This window comes from Bubalus bubalis, chromosome 8, assembly GCF_019923935.1.
Source record: "Bubalus bubalis isolate 160015118507 breed Murrah chromosome 8, NDDB_SH_1, whole genome shotgun sequence".
Taxonomy (NCBI): Eukaryota; Metazoa; Chordata; class Mammalia; order Artiodactyla; family Bovidae; genus Bubalus; species Bubalus bubalis.
Window position 1 is genome coordinate 28,578,255 of NC_059164.1, and position 20,057 is coordinate 28,598,311.

At 37.4% G+C, this 20,057-nt stretch overlaps 1 pseudogene; it reads right to left on the reverse strand.

The window, feature by feature from the left end:
* Nucleotides 1-17,737: 17,737 nt before the first annotated feature.
* LOC102413865 lies at nucleotides 17,738-19,009 on the reverse strand (annotated as a pseudogene).
* Between the last annotated feature and the right edge of the window lie 1,048 nt (nucleotides 19,010-20,057).

Sequence of the window (20,057 nt, forward strand, 5' to 3'; positions counted from 1 at the left end):
CACAACACACACACAAAATGGTAATTATGTGAGACAATGAAGATGTTAACAAAACTCACTGCAGTGATCATTTTGTAATATACACACACACTAAATCATCACATTTATGCAATGTTATATGTCAACATGATATATAGTATATTTCAGCAAAGCTGGGAACAAAAAGAAAAATGACATACAGTCATTGCCTTCATACAAAGTCTGTCAATTTTCACATTAACTATGGACAAGGAGGCCTGGTGTGCTGCGATTCATGGGGTCGCAAAGAGTCGGACACAACTGAGCGACTGATCTGATCTGATGGCAATACTCCTGACATTATTTGAAGTAGAAACAATTAGCTGATATTAACAAAGAAAATGCTTATTTCTAAACGAGCAACTAACTTTTTGATAATTATTCTCTGCTAAGCTGCTACTGCTAAGTCGTTTCAGTCGTGTCCGACTCTATGCGACCCCATAGATGGAAGCCCACCAGGCTCCCCCGTCCCTGGGATTCTCCAGGCAAGAGTATTGGAGTGGGTTGCCATTTTCTTCTCCAATGCATGAAAGTGAAAAGTGAAAGGAAAGTCGCTCAGTCGTGTCCGACTCCTAGTGGCCCCATGGACGGCAGCCTACCAGACTCCTCCGTCCATGGGATTTTCCAGGCAAGAGTACTGGAGTCGGGTGCCATTGGCTTCTCCAAATTATTCTCTAGAACACTAATATTAAGAAATTCTATGAGAAGGAAAAATCAGTCAGTGATCAAATAATTTTGGAGATGCTACATACTATTCCTGTTGAATACTCATTATTTTTATTATCATATTTAATACTCTGAGAAGTCCCAAAGTAAACAGACCAATCAATAAGCAAACCTTAGATGAGGATTAGATGAGGGTTAATTAGCATAGATTCACTCAAGAGATTAGAGTCACAATTTACGGGTCATGGGTCAGCAAGCATGAAGTTGTTAAGGAAATCCTTGAGAAAATCATTTAAAAGGACCTAACCACCTGACAACACCACATAAAAAGTACTTTTTCTATCAAAGAAAACTAATGAGATTGACCACCATGACTGCTACATAGTGTTCCTAATGTCAAAACCATGAACTTTCCTAGAAATAGCCTACATTGCCAATGAGGAAGGAGAACATAGCATACCACAAATTCTTTATGAAAGCTAGTTTTGTTCTGCCTGGCAGTCATTCTGGCTTGTTTGTCCTTTATGTTACTTTAATAGATAGGGAAAGACTTGTTTATCAGTGTCCAAAATTCATGAAGTAGGCTGTGACATTTTTTTGGTCACCAGACCATGTCTTCCCCAAGAAAAGTAATAAAAGAGGTCAGGTTGCCTTTCCTTTCTTAGTAAGCTTGCCTGCTAATGCTTTCAGGGCACCATGGGGAACCCTGCCATCAATCCTCATGTCCAGGTGAGCCATTCCAGCTCTCAGGGTCCAGGGCTTTTCAGACATTTGGAGAGGAACTTCTCAGGCCAAGGGCAGGAGCAGTGCCTGTGACAGAGGTGCTACCTGGTACTGACTGATGGGGGTAAAGCATAAATGAAACCCCTATCTTATTTTTTAAAAAGACGCTTCCTAAGGATAATTTCTTGAGGAGGTCATGGAAACCCACTTCAGTATTCTTGCATGGAGAATCCCCATGGACAGAGGAACCTGGCAGACTTCAGTCTATGGAGTCGCAAAGAGTTGGACACGACTGAGTGACTAAGCACATAAATGGTGCAGTTTCTACCTGATTGTCTGGAGTATAAATACAATGTGATCTTGCCTAGAAAATAGAAGCATCTATAATTTTGGTAGACTTTAAAACACCTTTCTACTTTTTTATATTAACTTTATAATAAAATTTAGAAGTATCTATAAGAAGAAGACTCATGTCAGTCTTTACTCCTGCATCCCCTATACTTGGCATAGTGTCTGGCATAGAGTGAACTATCAAATATTTGTGATTGAGAGAGTGGAAGGCAAGGGAGGAGATGCTTAGAAATAGAACATGTAGGCTACTACTTTTAAAGGAGCAGCAATTTTCTATAGGTATGTGCTGTGCTGTGCTAAATCGCTTCAGTCGTGTCCGACTCTTTGCGACCCTATGGACTGCAGCCCGCCAGGCTCCTCTGTTCATGGATTCTCCAGGCGAGAATACAGCATATCTTAAAGCAGATATTTTAAAATGTTCTAAAAAATGTTTTGTTCTCTTTAGGGGAACATAATGCTTTTGTGCTATTTGATACAAATAGTAAGCCACCTACTTTCAGAAAAAAAAATGGCATATACTTTTAAATGTAAACAACATTCATTTGGCTTGATTGATCCTTAATTCATATAAATTGAACATTCTACATTTTACCTGCATGCCTGGTATGCCACAGTCCATGAGGTTGCAGTCTCAGACACGACTTAGTGACTGAACAATGTTTACCTGCTATTCTCAAAGGAAATCCTATTTTTCTTTGTGTAACACTGAACTGGCATACTAGGATAGTTATCCATATTTCTGGTTTACCAGAAGGTATAGTTGAATGGGCTTCCATGGTGGCTCAGATGGTAACGAATCCGCCTGCAATGTGGGAGACCTCAGTTTGATCCCTGGGTTGGGAAGATCCCCTGGAGAAGGGCATGACAACCAACTCCAGTTTTCTTGCCTGAAGAATCCCCATGGACAGAGGAGCCTGGTGGGCTACAGTCCATGGGGTTGCAAAAAGTCAGACATGACCAGGTGACTAGGCACAGCACAGGGCATAGTTGAATGAATGAGTCACTTGCATCACATAGAAGGATATGGCAACACACTCCAGTATTCTTGCATGAAGAATCCCATGCATGGTTCTATTTACATAGAAAAGATAAATATTTAAGGCCTTTTATGCTCAAGGTTCAACATATACTTTCATGAATTTTTCAGGGTTGTTAACTTTGTACACTCATGTTGAAGGACTGAAGTTATGATCATCTATCTATATAGTGTATTGATTAGTGCATTTTCAGTTACAAGTAACAGAAACTCAAATCAGAGAGGCTTATGCAATCAGTCAATCAAAAAATTGGCTCACTTCACTAAAGTGCAGAAGTAAAGCTGGCTACAATCGGTGTAAAGAAATGCTGTTAAGAACCTACATCACTCCATTTCTTAGCTTCCCTTTTCTCTGTGTTGATTTCATCAAGCTCTCTCCATCTGGTAGCAAGATGGACCCACTTGCTACAGGCTAGGTTTCCTCCACTTTGTTGTTTCTCAGTCACTTAGTTGTGTTCGACTCTTTGTGACCTCATGAAGCAGCATACCAGGCTTCCCTGTCCTTCATCATTTCCCAGAGCTTGCTCAAACTCATGTCCATTGAGTTGGTGATGCCATCCAACCATCTTGTTCTTTGTCATCCCCTTCCCCTCCTGCCTTCAATCTTTCCCAGCATCAAGGTCTGTCTTAATGAGTCAGCTCTTAGTATCAGGCGGTCAAACTACTGGAGCTTCAGCATCAGTTGTTCCAATGAATATTTGGAGCTGATTTCCTTTAGGATTGACTGGTTTGATCTTCTTGCAGTCTAAGGGACTCTCAAGAGTCTTCTCCAACACTACAGTTCAAAAGCATCAATTCTTTGGCGTTCAGCTTTCTTTATGGTCCAACTCTCATATCCATACGTGACTACTGGAAAAACCATATCTTTGACTATATGGACATTTGTGGGCAAAGTAATGTCTTTGCTTTTTAATATGCTGTCTAGGTTTGTCAGAGTTTTCTTCCAAGCAGCAAGCGTCTTTTAATTTCATGGCAGCAGTCACCATCATCAGTGATTTTGGAGCCCAAGAAAATAATCTGTCACTGTTTCCATTGTTTCCCCATCTATTTGTCATGAAGTGATAGGACCAGATGCCATGATCTTAGTTTTTTGAATCTGAGTTTTAAGCCAGCTTTTTCATTCTCCTCTTTCACCTGCACCAAGAAGCTTCCTCTTTGCTTTTTGCCATAAGGGTGGTGTCATCTGAATATTTGAGGTTATTGATATTTCTCCTGGCAATCTTGATTCCAGCTTGTGCTTCATTCATCCTTAGCAAGCCCCAAATGAGAAACAGCTCTTCATTCCTAATAACACCTAGAGCTTAGACTAAAAGTAGGGACATGTGACTCCCCAAAATAAAGTCAAAATGTTGTTATGCCAAAAGAAAGGGATATGTATACCAGGTAGGCAGAAATGTAATGACTGTCTGCTATGCCTATATTCTAAATTTTTGTGGAATTAATCAGTAATCAGGGAAATTAAATTGTATTTGAATTATTCACAGACAATTCATTGAGGGTTTTTTTTTTTTCAAATACTATTAAAAGTTCCTTTTTTTAACCTAGAAAATAATTGGGTGATTTTAGTTCATAAAAATTTACCATTAAAATGAAATGGTATTATTGATATAGCTCCATTTTTCAGTTATTAACAGTGACTCAAAGATGAAGCATTCTCATTTAAGGCATAAATATATGAAATTGTAGATTTGTTAAATATGAATATTTATGAGTATAAGCAATAAACTGCTGGCTAGACAGCAAATCTGAACCCAATCCCCCACCCAAATTACTTGAAAAACATGAATTTTCAAAATTATTTCAAAAGCTGAATAATCCTTTGGTTAAGTAATCTCAGTTCTGTGTGCTTTTGATTTTATACAGCACAGAAAAAAGATCAGTAAATACAAAGTCAGAATGTTTTTGTTTCAATAAAAATCTTTAGCGTATTAAAACCATGCAATCCCAGGCAAGTAACTTCTTTCAAAAGTTGCATTATAGCCCAAAGGATATTTATGTGAGAAGTAGTTCTAAAACCTGCAGAAATCAACATAGATTTATAAAACAAAGGGTTTTCTCCATAAGGCATTTATAAATCTGCTCCTCATAGATAATTCTTATTTAGCTAGTGTTCTTTTGTCATTATTCAGTTACTTTATTCTGATGAATTTATTTCTGTTTATGTCTTACAAGCTCATTACAACTGTTTTATTATGGAACTTGTACATAAACAAAGTAGAAAATGCCCTCTATATAATGCTCAGGTTTGTTCTTTTTGACAGTGCAAAAAGAATGAGAGATGATAGTAACAAGCATGAAGAGAGAAGCTATTATTTTTGTAACTTATTTAGAAAATAACTATATGTGAGGTTTAATTTCTTATTTAAGCTACATTTGAATGAGTCAAACTATATTATTTTAAATACCAGTAGTTATATTTCTATCATTTTATATGAAATAAATTCAATTTTTCAGGCAAGATTTTAAAATTATGCAAAATAATTCCATAATTAAACATGAAAAACAAGGTCTTGGGAATTAAAAGGTCTCACATGAACATATCTATTTAACTAAAAATAATGACAGTGGCAACACATCTTGACATCCAACAATATACTGATTCTAATATCGGAGTATTTATACCTACAGGTAGACAGGTAGAGTTTATGTAGAAAAGTAGATCGCTTGTTGGATCTTTTTGGTGCCATGACACATCTATACATGATTTTCTAATTCAAAATTTGGAAGATATGCTGTTATCAACACTTTCACAAGACGATGTGTGAGTATTTCTATGCTCATATTTTAAAGAATATATGGCTTAATTATTATGCTTTATTTTCTTAAGAGGTTTACTTTCTTGTTTTCAAAAAAGATTTAAGTAGGATATGTGTTTATATGTTATTTATTATCTCTTATTTTGAATATCCAATTGGAAATAGACACTCTCAGTAGAAGAATAATTCATAACATTATTTTCATCATAAAAAATCTCATTTTAATTTGTATCATGAATAATTTTACAGAGCTGGACTCCCTGGAGCTTCAAGTCTATTTGGACATCTGCTTAATTCCTCTGCTTAATAACAAGGCATGATGAAACTGTTGCACTATCAAAAAAAAATCAGTATTGTATTATTCTTGGTTGCATTGCCTTCTGTTTCCCACCTTCTAGACTTTCATAGAAATCTAATAAAAAACAGAAACAAGCAATTGAAAAACAGGATCATAAAGTACCTTCTGCATTACCTGGCCATTTGTTTAGCTGTATCTTTAAAATGTCAAAGATCTGGATAAAATGAAAAAGGTTTTGTCAATGATCTCAGTCTTTCTTTTCTCTTAAGCTAAGGTTATGCAATACCTATCTTTAGATACACCTCGTGAATGGAATACTACCATTAATATTTATTTAGTAGAGTTATTACTCATTTTATGGGAGAATTTCAATAAAAGTTGGATTTCAAAACAAATAACATTTATCGGGTCTTATTCTGTACCAGGTATACTTCAATTTATAAAGTTTCATTTGAACATCATAATAAACCAATGTAGTTGCTATTATAACCATTTTACAAAATGGTCAATCTTCTGGAGCATTGTCTAGAAGATTGTCTCAATCACCAAGCTGGTGAATTAAGTACAGGGAATTAAACCTCAAATTCCAACTTTTAAACTAGTATTCTTTTTATTATACTACATTTAATACTATAAGTAATAGCAATCAGGCATATTAGATATTAGCATCCATTACATGCCATACAGTTTTCCTATCTGTCATGATCCCATAAGATTATTTCTATTTTTCCAGATATGTAGATTGATGATCAAAAAACCTATGCAGTTAGTTGCCCATTGTCACCCAGCAGGTAAGGAGTGAAACTCGGATTCAAATTCAAGCCATGCACCTGACCTCAACATTTAAATTCTCCCTAAGATAGCATGCTGACTTTCAATTGTAAGGAAAACTTGAGAAAACTACAAATCAATCTGTGTGAGATGATTAGATGATAATTTAGGAGTTATCACTTTAAAGTCACCATTAAAGACTTCTTTTCCATTGTTTCACATATGTGAGGTGCTAATTTAAGAGGCTTTTTCGGTTAATAGAAAATTAATAAATATTATTAGTTAATTGAAATTTTCATTTTACTTAGGCCTGAATATTTGGCACTATGCACTGTATTTTGAAAATTATGGCAGGGTGTATATAGATTTTTACATAATCAAATTAATAAAAAGTGTTATAATTGATTCAGTCAGCAAAAGAAGACTAAACAGACAAATACAAGAAAAAAACAGAAAAACACATAAAATTCAATTTTGTGATCTAGTCTATAAGCAAGTTGGTACACAATCTCATAAATAAATTAATACTATACATATGTACATACTCACATAAACATGATGGAATGGGCAGGAAGTTCAAAGAAATAAAGTCTCACAATCCCTAGGCAATAGAGACTTAAGATATTTTAAAATCAGTTTTATTCTGAGATAACTTATATAAAATATGATACACTCAATTTAAGTGTACTGTCCAATGCGTTTTGGCAAATCTATAAATCTGTGTAACCACCACCACAATGAAGATAAAGAACATTTTTATTATTCAAAATTTTGCTGGTATCCCTATTAAGTTAATCCTACTTTCTTAGTCCTAGTTAACCACTTTATATCACTTTGGATTAGTTCTGCCTATTCTAGAACTTCACATATGTGAAATCATACACTATGTGCAATTTTTTGTCTGTCTTTTCTCATTATAACATTTTTAAGACTTACTCATATAGTTGCAAATATCAATAGTCTATTCCTTTTTATTGCTGATTAATATTCCATTGTATGTATTATCACAAATGGTCTATCCATTCACAAGTTAATAGACATTTGGATTATTTTCAGTTTTTGAATACTATAAATAAAGTTGATATTAACATTGTATATAGGTACATTTTCATTTCTCTTGGTAAATACCTAAGAAAGGAATTATAGGGTTACATAAGTGTATGCAACACTCAAACTGTTCTCCAAATAGTTTGTACCCTTCTATACTATACCAGTGGCATATAAGAGTTTCAGTTGCATCATATGTCAGTCTTTTTAAATTTTAGTCATTTCAGCAAGTATGCAGTGATTTACATTGTTGTTCTAATTTGCATTCGGGCAACAGTTTTGAAGAGGACTAGACTAGCAACTGAGAATCCTAGTTAAAATGATTGACAATAGAATCTTAAAATGATTGACAATAGAATCTCCAAAAATACAAGCAGCTCATGCAGCTCAATATCAGAAAAGCAAACAACCCAGTCAAAAAGCAGGCAGAAGACCTAAACAGACATTTCTCCAAAGATATACAGATGGCTAAGAAACATGAAAAGATACTCAACAGTGCTTATTATTAGGGAAACGCAAATCAAAACCACAATGAATGGCCATTATCAAAAAATCTATGAACAATAAATGTTGGAGAGGGGTGAAGAAAAGGGAACCCTCTTGCATTATTGGTGGGAATGTAAATTGATACAGCCACTATGGAGAACAGTATAGAGATTTCTTAAAAAAACTAGGAATAAAACTACCATATGATCCAACAATCCCACTAATGATCATATACCCCAAAGAAACTAGAATTGAAAAAGACACATGTACCATAATGTTCACTGCAGCACTATTTACAGTTGCTCAGACATGGAAGAGACTTAGATGCCCATTGACAGATGAATGGATAAAGAAGTTGTTGTACATATATACAATGAAATATTCAGTTCAGTTCAGTTCAGTCGCTCAGTCGTGTCTGACTCTTTGAGACCCCATGAATCGAGCATGCCAGGCCTCCCTGTCCATCACCAACTCCCGGAGTTCACTCAAGACTCATGTCCATCGAGCCAGTGATGCCATCCAGCCATCGCATCCTCTGGCGTCCCCTTCTCCTCCTGCCCCCAATCCCTCCCAGCATCAGGGTCTTTTCCAATGAGTCAACTCTTCACATGAGGTGGCCATAGTACTGGAGTTTCAGCTTTAGCATCATTCCTTCCAAAGAACACCCATAGCTTCCCTATGCCTCAAGTTTCTCCTTTGCAAGTCACAATACAAACAGCACCTTGCTCAGACTTTGTTTTGAACTTTAAAAAGAATATAAACTTAAAGCACCACACACTGTGCCTGGATCAGAGTGAGTGTTCAATGAAAGTTAACTATTATTATTATTCCTATTTCACAGAATATGTAGCGTTATACATTTTTTACTTTATATTGAGCTTACTTCTAATGACCATAACAATAATGCTATGCCATTATAGAATCTATCTCACCCAGCATATGAAAGTGCTTTAAAGTAATTTTTAATAGATAAATCTAATTTCTCCAAAGTTAACCATAATATAAACAAACTTACTCAAGAAAGTATCTTTGCATCTAATTCTGTTTTTTTTTTTTTTACTGTTTTGGTGTTTTTTCTAAGTTAGGACTTGATCCCAACAAAATATTCAGATAGCATTACCTTACATGGCCTTAATCCTAGAAAGTAGTAGTATTAAGTATTTAAAGCAACCTAGACTAGATCACAAGCATTCTGCCTACACTGCTTCTTCCTCATCCACAAGCAATCTTTGTGGTTTCAATAACTCCCTACAGTGCCAACTTCCATTTTATCCTGACATCGAGTGGACCAACATGTTCTCTCTTCCCTTGATGGGTCAAATTCCCGGCCGAGCTGCTCCCACCCAGGGTGTAGGCAGTCTGCTAGCCCTGCCTGCAACCACTCCACTGTGGCCTGGTGACACCACAATCAACTTCCCTTTCACTCATACTATTGCCAAACTTTGCTCAGGTCTGATAGCGCTGCCAAATCATCTAGCTTTTGCTTCTGTGTGGTCTGAGAGAGTTGGCACAAAGAGAAGTAGTAACTTCCTGTTTGGTTTTCTTTCACAATTAGGGAAGAGGATTAGACGTAGCCAAGAGAGACTTATTTTTTAAGAAAAGTGTCATTCAGAGAAATATAAAGAGATGCCTTAAAACTCTGAAAAGTTAAGAGTTTGAACTAATCACTATTCAATCATTGACTTACTCAGTGACCCTACTATATATACCTCTTGAATACTTAGCTTTTTATCAACTATTACAGAATACTATTTAAAAAGCTTACTATTATTGATGTATGTTAACATTACATATGCAACTAACAAATTTATATAGTGGTTTTGTTTTCCATTTCTCTAATGTAAAAATCGTGTGTGAATGTTGTAACCACTACGACTTTGAAAGCACACCATCACCACTATCAATACCCAGAACAAACCACTTTGAGGGCTAGGCTAAAGGTACTGGGGAGAGTTACAGTAAGAACGAAATAAAAGCCTGGCACAAGACAGCTGGCATGGATAGTTATCAATGAGAGTCTTCAGGCACAGCAAACAAGTGGAACCCTATTAATCAGTATTGGGAATAAATATAAGGCAAGAACCAGTCAACAACCAGGGTATCTAAGGGTATCATACAGATTTATCTCCCCAGTGGATTACATTGGTCCTGAAAGGTAAAGAGGTCTATCTTACCATTCATGACATGCGCTGTTTGAGAAAAAAACCAGAAACCATTCACCATGCCACAGGGTCCATTTGTTCAGTTGCACTCAGTCGTTTCCAACTCTTTGTGACCCCATGGACTGCATGCAGCATCCCAAGCTTCCCTGTCCTTCACCATCTCCCAGAGCTTGCTCAAACTCATTTCCATTGAGTCAGTGATGCCATCCAACTATCTCGTCCTCTGTCATCCCCTTCTCCTGCCTTCAATCTTTCCCAGCATCAGGGTTTTTCCTAATGAGTCAGCTCTTCCCATCAGGTGGCCAAACTACTGGAGCTTCACCATCAGTTGTGCCAACGAATATTCAGGGATGATTTCCTTTAGGACTGACTGATTTGATCTTCTTGAAGTCTAAGGGACTCTCAAGAGTCTTCTCCAACACCACAGTTCAAAAGCATCAATTTTTCAGGACTCAGCCTTCTTTGTGGTCCAACTTTCAAATCCATACATGACTACTGGAAAAACCATAGCTTTGACTACACAGACCTTTGTGGGCAAAGTAAAGTCGCTGCTTTTTAATATGCTGTCTAGGTTTGTCAGAGCTTTTCTTACAAGGAGCAAGTGTCTTTTAATTTCATGGCTGCAGTCACCATCTGCAGTGATTTTGGAGCCCAAGAAAATAAAGTCTGTCACTGTTTCCATTGTTTCCCCATCTATTTGCCATGAAGTGATGGGACTGGATGTCATGATCTTGGTACACCCTTATTTATGCCGTATTTCTGGTTTTTTTTTTTTTTTTTTCTTGCAGGCCCATCCTTACTCACTCTATTTCTAGAGCTGAGAAAGAAGCAAATTGGGGTTTACTGCCTCCCCCAGGCTTTTGCTTAAATTAAGTCAAAACCAAAACCTCGTACCTGGAGTTGGACATACTAAAGAATAGGCTTCCCTCACGCTTGGCTACTTCTTCAAGTCTAATAACAGCTTTCTGGACTTCACCTTTCCTACCTACCTAAGCATGTTATGTTCCAGACCCTCCGTGTCTAACTAGAACTCAATTACTGGCTCCTCCTAAATTCAGTCCTGTGACCATCCACGCATTACACTTACAATCACCCTTGGCTTTTCCTCTATAACCACTCAGCAGACTATGGCTAGAGAAGGTTGATTAGAGAAGAGTTCACCATTGCCATGAAGATGATAAGGAAAAGGCCTCCATGAATAAGCAATATGAAAATTCCTTCAAGACTGAGCAGATATGAGCTATAGGAGATTCTACAAATGAAGTTCTTAAAGTGTTTCCACAGACTATCATGTTGGCATCAGAATTTTCTCACTAAGATTCCCACAAGCTCATATGCAGCCTATACAAAGACACTAATCTCCTTTGAAAAACTCAGGCCTCAGCTACCCTGACACACAGAGGATAATTTTAAACTTTCAAAGAGGAAACAAAATAAATCAGTTACAAACTATCCTAATCATTTTTAGTTAACTTTCCATATTTTAAGATTTTTATTCCCAGATAAATGAATTCTATCCTAAAAGATCTTATCCAGCTTCACAGCTCTGTTGTATACTGGACAGATATGAATTTAATAAATGTACATTCAAATATCAAAAATGCATATTAGTTTTGTAAGCATTATGCGTTCTATCTATTCTAGACATCCCTCACCACAGAAGTCAGAATATATATTTTTATCTTGTATTTAAGATTCTCTCATGGTTTAAATTCTTTCCATTCTCCTTCCAAATATATTATCTGGTTGCAGAATGAAGCTGACATGTCTGCACAAATGGAGGTGGAACATCCAAACCTCCAGGTGATATATCACATCCTGCTTGGTCTCTGAGTTGCCCTCTGGTTGTCGCTGCTTCTATAATATTGTAACCATGTGGCCACCGAGTATACTTCTGAGTTGTGCTGTCCAGCTTGGTCTTTAGAGTGCATTCTGTTACCACTGCAAATGTACATGGACTTGGCCATAGCCTCCCGTTACAAAGAAATCCTATAGTCTCTGGTTTATTATGGCTACAGTCATCTTCCTGCTGATTGCTAGAAAATATAGCACTTATAGATGGTCTTGGGGACCTAGGGCTTTTTATTTGCTTTCTCCACACCACTTCAAAGCGAACCTTCACTCAGGCCCACCCTATCTGATACTTCCTCAATTATTGCTATGTAAACACTCCTGGCATTTCACATGCATGGGACTTCTTTGCAAAATTTTCCATTGTCCTAGGCTATGCCCAGAAAAGCAGGACATCAGGTCCTCTGGTCTCTGGCATCCTCAAACTCACTTGGTTGTTGCTAACACCTTCTCCTTAAGGATTCACCCTTAAAAGGGGAGAATCAGAATACTAGGGCCCGATCTTTGATTCTTCTCTTCATCTCATTCCCAGGCTCCATCTCTCAATGTCCACATGAGTTTTCCTCTTCCTATGTGTCAAAAACATTTCCTTGCATTGCAACTTTTTTCTCCTAGTCTGTAGTTCCATCATATAAATTGCCTGATCCTTTCCAAGCTGAATGTCTGCTTTGGAAGGTTCTGAAAAAATCATTTCCTTCTCAAGCGAATCAGCCATTCTCAACAATCAATAGTCCTTACTTTCAGACTATAAAAAAATTCCCATTTAAAAATTCTATGCCAATATATCCCTGGTTTTAACAGGGCTATGCTTTCCCCCATAAAGCCAGACATGCTATTGACTCAGTGATTTGGAGAACTGGATTCCTAGGAACTGGAAATGACTGAAAATTAAAGCACACTGATTTGACACCTCAAAATTAGTATCTCTATAATACTTCCATCTCCCCATTTACCTCTCTATGCTATATATTTACCACCATATAAACATAATTGCTGGACACACTTGGCCTTCAAGGCAAGGATAAAGAATCAAACTCCAACATCCACAGATGCTCCCTCTCAGTGAATAATTCGCTGAAGTTATAGAAACTCCTATCAGAGACACTATCTCATCTAAAGTATATGACCTTGTCTATTACAAGGGCACAGTTTACTAATACCTTAACTGGACAATAATCATAACAACTAATTAACATATAGCACATATGTATTAAACACAGAAGAGTTTTCCTGTTACACATAGTAGAATAAAATGAAAATAAAACTCATGCTTGAATAATAAGTATATGAAGTAATAATCTTAAGTCTTTATATAAAATATAAAAGAACTAATCAACAAAGAGTTGATACATAAATCACTGGGAAAACCTGTAAGAATTCCATTTTTCTATTGTCAAAGGGCAGTTATAATAGATTTCAGAGCTGCCCCAAGATTAGGCCTGAAACGTGTTATCTGATGAACACTGTGAATAAAGGAAAACTCAAGGCTATCATGTATTGAATGGATGCTAAGTGCCTTTGGTTGAATCTATATTTTCTCATTTAGTTCTCACAACAACTCTGCAAAGGGAGTAAAATTTCATATTTAGAGATTAAGAAATGGGGACCACAATCAGCAGCAGAGGTAACTGGACTCAATTCTGGCAGTCGACAAATCCCTCAAAGTAGGACTAAAGCAAGTTCATGAAATTGCTCCACAGTCTTCCTGTGGGGGCTGAGGAATTAGAAACAAGTTCCAACACTGCCAAACATAGTACCAATACAAATTACACTTTCACCTCTAAGCTTATACTTTAAATTCAGTTTTTGGTTCTTGTTATCTGAGATTTAGCACTGGTTGACTCCTATTCAAGCCCATGGATACTTCAGTCAGTTCATCAGTGAATAGACAACTTATATTTAAAAAGTAGTCTCTTTAGAGAAAGTATCTCAGCAGGACTTGAATAGGTTCTGAAGAGAAGCACTCTCCTTTCAGTAGAATAAATTTACTCAAGGTGACCCCTCTCTTCAGTCCTCACACAGTCTTTGAAAGAAACAGCAAGAACTAACAACAACGACAAAAAAAGGTGGTACTTCTCTCCCCTGGTCCTTTCCTCTCGTAGCTACGTGCAAGTATACACCTCTGTCTCTTACTTCTCTAAAGTTCCTTTTAAATGCACTTCAGGAGTTTTAGTAAAATTTAGAATCTGATTTTTTAAATTTTTTCAAGTGATTTAAAAACTAGCACTAGGAAACGTTGCTCTGTGGCATGTTACTATTGAAGATCCAATAGAGAGCAAGGATAACATCTGCTTTTCAAATTTTGCTGTATATATTTTATTCAATTTTACAATATTCCCTCAGAGGCTGGTGAAGGTCAGGTTTTATTTTCATTTACAGGCTGGAGGTAGAGTAAAGCTTGGTTAGCTGCTGCATGTCATACCAGAAGCAAGTAAAACACACAGGACTGTAGGATTTAGGTCTCTGTTCAGGGTAAAATACAATAAACCAGAATTTTCGAAGATTTACTTTCTACAAAACGGTTCCTTAGTGGGCTCCAAGAGATACTTTTGTGAAAACAGTTTCTTAGTGTATAAATTTGAGCAATCTCCCATACCAAATGTGCCTCCAGAGATAAACAATGAATACATTACAGGTTTTGCAAAATCCTGTAATTAAAAACAGTAACAAAAATTTTGTTTATTTAACTCAACATCATTTCCTGTAGCATCTTTTGTTTGTTAGTTTAGTAAGTATTAGTTTATATTGATAAAATACATTTTGGCAAATGCTCCATTAAACCGTACCATCTCTCTTTTACCTTATAGTATATGAGCAAAAAACCACTTGTCTCAGTCAAGGGCACATCTAAGTTACCACCAAGAAAAGAGAGAGAAAGTGAGGGAGGGAGGGGAAGGAAGAGAGGGAAAAAAGAAGGATACAGGGAGAGAGAGAGGGAGAGTCTCTTACCTGACTTTACTATTTCTGTCAATGGTTATTTTCAACAATATCATGTCTCCCTAGCCAGCCCCTCTATTCCAATTGGTTTATATCATTATTGGATTATGATCCTTCTTTTGGTGACAAAAAGAGTTCCTATTAAACAGTAGGCACTACATAAGTCACAAATAGAAATTAAAGCATAGTTCTTATCCTGGAAGAGCTACCTTGTAAAAAGGGAGATGAGCAAGTACAAAACAACATGTCTTGATAAGGTGAGATGGAGGTGGAATATCCCCCAGAGGGAAGAAAGGCAAGTCTTGCTGAGAGAGTTAGGACATGGCTTCCTCTTATTCTTCAGCTGAAAAGATTTTAGAAAATAGTGCTTATTGATATGGGTGATAAGTAGATGTTAGCAAAGCAAATTATAGAGAATAAGACAGCCTAAAGAGAATACTCTCTAGAACTGCATATAAGTGAAGAAACCAGGGTTCACTTGACACAGTGTGTGATCAGATCCTAAGACACATATTCAGGGGTACTAGTGGAAGAGCCTGGCACCCCACTCCAGTACTTTTGCCTGGAAAATCCCATGGATGGAGGAGCCTGGTGGGCTCCAGTCCATGGGGTCGCTAAGAGTCAGGCACAACTGAGCGACTTCACTTTCACTTTTCACTTTCATGCTTTGGAGAAGGAAATGGCAACCCACTCCAGTGTTCTTGCCTGGAGAATCCCAGGGACAGAGGAGCCTGGTGGGCTGCCGTCTATGGGGTCGCACAGAGTCGGACACGACTGAAGCGACTTAGCAGCAGCCGAAGAGCCATGGAGATTATCTATCTATTCATGCACACACACACACACACACGAATATATATATATATATATATATATATATATATATATATACACACACACACACACACACACACACAAACCAGTAAGGTGTTTAAACTTTATCCTAAAGAGAATACAGTTATTGATTGCATATCACTTTTAGCCATTTTAAGTCACTTTAAATCCAAAAGATTCTTCCAACTTTTGCAACTGCTTATTCTGAAACTTCAAGGATCTTTTCTCTGTGGACACAGCCAATGTCTATCCATACAACCAGGCCAAAAACATGAAGCCTGTTATACCATAACTTCCCTGACTGTTCCCTCAAACAGATTTCCTCCTATGAACATCTCTACTATCCACTAACTCTGTGATCTACTTACTGCCTTGTAAGTTACTCTTTTGTAAATATGTTTACTGTCTACAGCTGGCAAATGCCTCAAAAGCAAGGAACCACATTGTGTATCCTTGGGACAGCACTGTGGTGGTTCCCAGTGATCCCTACCTCTGCTATTCATTCCCGTGTATAATCCTCTTCTCTCGAACCTGGGCTGGACCTAGTATCACTTCATACAAATAGAATAAAGTAAAAATGACACGGTTTTTTTTTTTTTTTTCCAAAAACAAGTTACAGAAGACTGTGGCTTCTGTCTTTCTCTTTTTCTCTTGCTCTCTCCCTTGCTTGCTTTTCCTGGAGTAGGAAATGGCAACCCACTCCAGTAGTCTTCCCTGGAGAATTCCATGAACAGAGGAGACCTGAGGGGCTACAGTCCACAGAGTAGCAGAGAGTCGGACATGACTGAGCGACTAACATACTTGCTCATTTTGAGCAAAGTCATCTGCCATGTTGTGGACTGACTTATGGAGAGGCCCATGTGACAAGAAAGTGTTAGCTCCAGCCAAACAGCCAACAGCTATATGAACCATGAGTGAGCTTGGGAGCTGCCAATCCTACTCCTAGAGAACCTTGGGATGACTGCAGCCCCAGGCAACATTGGATTATAATCTTGTGAGAGACTCTGAACCAGAGATCCCCTACTAAGCTGCATCTAGAACCCTGAAATGAAGATAAAAAATGCCTATTTTTATAAGCTGCTATATTTGGAGGAAACTTATTGTACAAATTTATTGTACATATAAGTAAGAATAATACCTAAAGTAACAGACTACAAAATAAGTTATGAATTACTTCAGAAGACAGGTAGATGGATAAATGGAAGAATATACAGGAAACAATTCATTTAATATTTACTGAATGAAGGAATCCAAGGATGGGTATTCATTAGCATTCCTTCAGGTTTATTTTGGATTAAAATAAAACCAAAAACTGATTTTATATTATAAGGTCCTCTTGCTTTTCTTCCCTTGTTTATTTCGACTGAAGAAGTGTGTCAGCACAGTGAACTTCTACATGAATATTTTCTGAGTTTTCATGCAAAATGAAGAATTGCTAAACACAGAAGATACACCCAACAATAAAGATGCTGCTGCTTATTCACATTTTACATCACTTATGATCTTCTCCCACACAGTCATGCCTATTTCCATGGAATGATGAGAACATCTATAAGGAAAGCTTCTATGAACTCAAAGTGCCTGGGACTGATGATACAGAGGGGGCAGCAGGGCATCTGTTTAGAGAAACAGGATGAAGCATCTTTTCCACGAGTGGCAACCATGGAAAGTCCTGTTGATTGAAAGATTTCTCACATGTTCCCTTAAACTATTAAGCTCTTGAGTCACAAAGGCATTCCACCTAACTTCCTTTTCTGAGACTTCTTTCTTATTCCATTAAAGAAAAAAAATGAATGAATCTGCTGGATACTATATTCCAGTGGTTTTGTTTTTTTTTATGTATCAGTTATTTTATTAGGTTTATGTAAGAAATTTAGAACACCAATTTGTGAGAATAAACTCCATTTGGGAGACAAAATGCAGAGCAGAGATAGCCCTGCAGCTGAGAAACACCTTTGGTTTTTGGCAGAATTTTTGAGTCCATGGCCTTCTGATTAGCCTGGAGCTGCTCGGTAAACTCTTACTTCTCCTTCTCTGTGAGGATCTTGTCTTCCTGGTGCCTGAGCTTAAGAAGTTTCTTCTTCTTTGAAGTAAGCATGAGTGAGATGCTTTGGGCTTTTCACACCACTGATGGAGGTGCTGATGACAAAGTTCTGGTGTGTTCTTTGCAGAGAAACTAGATTTAAGATCAGAGGTCCAGTCACAAGCAGCAGGTCACTATCCAGTTTCTTCAGGAAAATCACTCTCATTGCTGTAAGGATGGTCAAAATGGTCCTAAGAGTGATGCTAACTCAGAATTCTAACATGGTGACTGAAGAGATTTTTGTTAGCTGTGGCCCAATAGCTTTCCAGGAACATCTTCAGGAGGATAATATTTAGGTGTTTTGTGAAGTTTAATTACTCAAGTTCCATCATTCTTGTCATTACCAACTGGAAAGAGTGCCTATGACTTTTATATATAACTTAGGAAAGAGAGTGAGAATTTACATAATCTAAATAACATGCCTAACTCTATCATGACATTGTATGGCATAAAACTTTGAAGAACTTCTGTGCTGTGCTGTGCTTAGTCACTCAGTTGAATCCTGTGAAACTAGACACCTCTGAATACTAACCACTCTTTTAGATGGTCCAGGGGTGGCTGCAGGATATGAAATTTTCTATTAAAAACAACTTCAGTGAAACAAGGTAAGTCAATAGTAAAGGTGAGTGTAAAGTTTTGAGAGTTGATTCATTAATGTGCTGTGCTTAGTTGCTCAGTCATGTCCAACTCTTTTTGACCCCATAGACTGCAGCCCACCAGGCTCCTTCATCCCCGGAGATTCTCCAGGCAAGAATACTGGAGTGGGTCGCCATGCCCTTTTCCAGGGGATCTCCCCAACCCAGGGATAGACCCATGTCTCCTGCCTTACAGTCAGATTCTTTACTGTCTGAGTCACCAGGGAAGCCATCAAAGAACTTCTAGTTTGAGTTTGGAAAAAAAAAAAAAAAGATACATGGGGCAGAAAGAAGGAAAAACAGCAATAGAACTCACTTCCGCCAAAAGCAGAGATTTCTGCTGAAAATTGCTAACCATTATTCTCAATCTCATCAACTAATATTTACTTTATTTCACAGTTTACAAAGTGTTTTTGGATTGCACAAAATAAGCCTGTACATTAACAGGGAAGTTGGAAAACATTTTGTTCTTATGATGATAATGTTAAATCAGACAGGTTAAGTTTGTTGGCCAAGGTCAAATAACCAGTAAATGGCAGACTAAGACTCTCACCAATACTTACTAACAGTTAAAATTACACTGAGATGATAAGAACTGAGTAATAGTTGAATGACTTGCCACAAGGGGGAATCCTTTTAATTTAGTGCCACTTTTATGAAATAGTTGTAGCACAGGGGGAATGAAAAGCAAGGCAGAATGAGACAAACTTTCTAGAGACAGAATCCATTTCAAAAGAAAGATAAAAAGATTTCAGCAGCTACTTGTACAGTACTAGTCAAAACAAATGCACTTTTCCAACATCTCTCACTTTCATTCCTCTGCAAAGTATTGGTATGAGGTGACAGAGAAACTTGAAGAAAAAGTCTTCAATATGGATTGGTTCAATGAATGAGGGATTAAAAACCTCTAAAGAAAGAGGAAATGACTAATAATTAAAGAATTTCAATGATTTATTGGGAATTATTCCTTTAATCAGAGCAGCAAATGAATTGTCCAATGTATGGGTAGATAAAGGATAATTTTAGGTTGCTAAATAGTCCAGGATTGCAAATAGCCAAGTTAACCCATTTCCTTGAACTCATTCATTTATTCATTACATTTCTAGCTAACTGAATAATCATCATTCGGAGAGCTTATAAAAATAAATATTCCAGGCTTCCCTGGTGGCTCAGTGGTAAAGAATTCACCTGTCAATGTCAATCTTGCCATCGGGAAGATCCCACATGCCAAGGAGCAACTAAGCCTGTGGGCCACAACTATCGAGCCTGTGCTCTAGAGCCTGGGAGTCGCAACTACTGAGTTCATTGGCTGCAACTATTGAAGCACATGTGCCCCAGAGCCCAGGCTTTGCAACAGAAGAAGCCACCATAATGAGAAGCCCCGGGTGCTATGACAACCTAGAGGG